The sequence below is a fragment of the Cynocephalus volans genome, chromosome 12, assembly GCF_027409185.1.
Source record: "Cynocephalus volans isolate mCynVol1 chromosome 12, mCynVol1.pri, whole genome shotgun sequence".
Classification (NCBI taxonomy): Eukaryota; Metazoa; Chordata; class Mammalia; order Dermoptera; family Cynocephalidae; genus Cynocephalus; species Cynocephalus volans.
In genome coordinates, this window is record NC_084471.1 from 35,208,496 (window position 1) to 35,210,677 (window position 2,182).

General features: G+C 38.7%; 1 pseudogene; it reads left to right on the top strand.

The window, feature by feature from the left end:
* The first annotated feature begins 717 nt into the window (after positions 1 to 717).
* Positions 718 to 1,920, top strand: LOC134391645 (structural maintenance of chromosomes protein 3-like; annotated as a pseudogene).
* The last annotated feature ends 262 nt before the right edge of the window (positions 1,921 to 2,182 follow it).

The following is a 2,182-nucleotide window of genomic DNA, read 5'->3' on the forward strand; positions in this document are numbered from 1 at the left end:
GAGCAGAAATAAAACTGAGTGGCATGCTGGTCACAAAGTTCAGCCTGACAGAACTTGGCATCCCTCAGAAGATGGGATAAAGGTAGACAAGGAAGAGGAGGAAGAGAGTGCCTTTTTCCACGCAGGGGGAAAGCCAGGCACAGATGGTGATTTCTAAGCCACCAGACTCAACCCTGCCAATTAGGGTATTTTGAAACTTATCATAGCAGCTGCTACTAGGGAGGCTTTTTGGAAGTCAGGGATGAACAGCCTTCCTGAGAACAGGCTATGAAAGTGCAGAGGTGCAGATACACTGCTGAGTGTGCATACCCACTACTCTTGGAGCAGGCTGCTGGCCTGATGCATAATCTACGAGTCATCATGAAAGCTAAAGAGAATTTTGCTCAACCTCAGAGAAGAAATATTTCCAAAATGGCTGCAAAGGCTTTAAGTACCCCCTTAAGCCTTTGTTTTTTTTATGTGTTCTTTTGAGGAAAATGGACATATCATTGTGCATGAAGAGAACACAGAACTAGTAATGTGACATATGACCTGCTTGCCTGCAGGACAATAAAAAGTGGTCAGAAAGATAAGCTTCAAGGCTTAGTCTAAATCCAGAGTTTTCTCTTCTCAGGCAGCCAGAAATCAGGAAGAAACAGAAAATGCAACCTGAAAACCATGATAAATCCCAGGCTTCATTGAGAAGAGTGGCTCATGTTACAACATTCCCATGTCACCATGGTGAGTGCTGGGGAGAAGGGTTTTCAAGTGATCCCGCCTAGAAACGTGGAAGACCTCAGTGATTCTATTAATGAGAAAGGTATATCTAAAACACTGAGGTTTATAATCAGCCCACACTTTCTGTCAAAATCGAATCATTATGTAGCTGACTTAATGCCAACAGTAGCTAATTACCAACATCCCATCCACATCCCTGGATGAGATGGTGCTATGTTGAAAGGAAGAAAACTGCCATTAATTAGAGTAACCTGTCTAGCTTTTCAAGATCAGAGGGAGAAAAGTTAATAAAGCGACAGGAAGAGTTGGATAGGGGCTACAAGTCAATCATGGAACTGATGAACGTACTTGAACTTAGAAAATATGAAGCTATTCAGTTAACTTTCAAACAGGTATCCAAAAACTTCAGCGAAGTATTCCAGAAGTTAGTACCTGGTGGCAAAGCTACTTTGGTGATGAAGAAAGGAGATGTGGAGGGCAGTCAGTCTCAGGATGAAGGAGAAGGCAGTGGTGAAAGTGAGAGGGGTTCTGGGTCACAGAGTAGCGTTCCATCAGTTGACCAGTTCACCGGAGTTGGAATTAGGGTGTGATTTACAGGAAAACAGGGTGAAATGAGAGAAATGCAACAGCTTTCAGGTGGACAGAAGTCTTTGGTAGCCCTTGCTCTGATTTTTGCCATTCAGAAATGTGATCCAGCTCCTTTTTACTTGTTTGATGAGATTGACCAGGCTCTGGATGCTCAGCACAGAAAGGCCGTGTCAGATATGATTATGGAACTTGCTGTACATGCTCAGTTTATTACAACTACTTTTAGGCCTGAACTGCTTGAGTCAGCTGACAAATTCTATGGTGTAAAGTTTAGAAATAAGGTTAGTCATATTGATGTGATCACAGCAGAAATGGCGAAAGACTTTGTAGAAGATGACACCACACATGGTTAATTGGAAAGTATTGCCCACTGGTTTGTATAGTAGTATGATCCTCATAACCAGGATCTGTAAATTTAAACCTGAATATTTGGTCATTATTAATAGTTTTCAGACTTAGACCATATGTTGTCCTTTTATATTTCTGTCTTTGTATTTTATAAGATACTCTGTAATGTTACATTTCTACTTCTAGTTTAAGAATTTTATTTCCCACACAACTTTTTGTAAAGTGTCCTGCTCCTATTTTAAATCTTTTGAAACATGCTAAATATTCTTCCCAAATTATTTTATCAGCTATACTGCCTCTTTTTTTATAGCTTCAATTAAATAATTGGTTTTCTGACTAAAAAAAAAAAAAAATGTCAAGATCAGAGGGAAATATTGGTACTCTAAAAAGTTCATGGAAAGATTTGTATTATCTTTCATTTATTTTTTTAATTTAATTTAATTTTATTTTTAAGGATAGGCACAGTTATTTGTTCAAATAACAAATACATAAACTGAATAACAGATGAATAACAAAATACTCTGTAGAA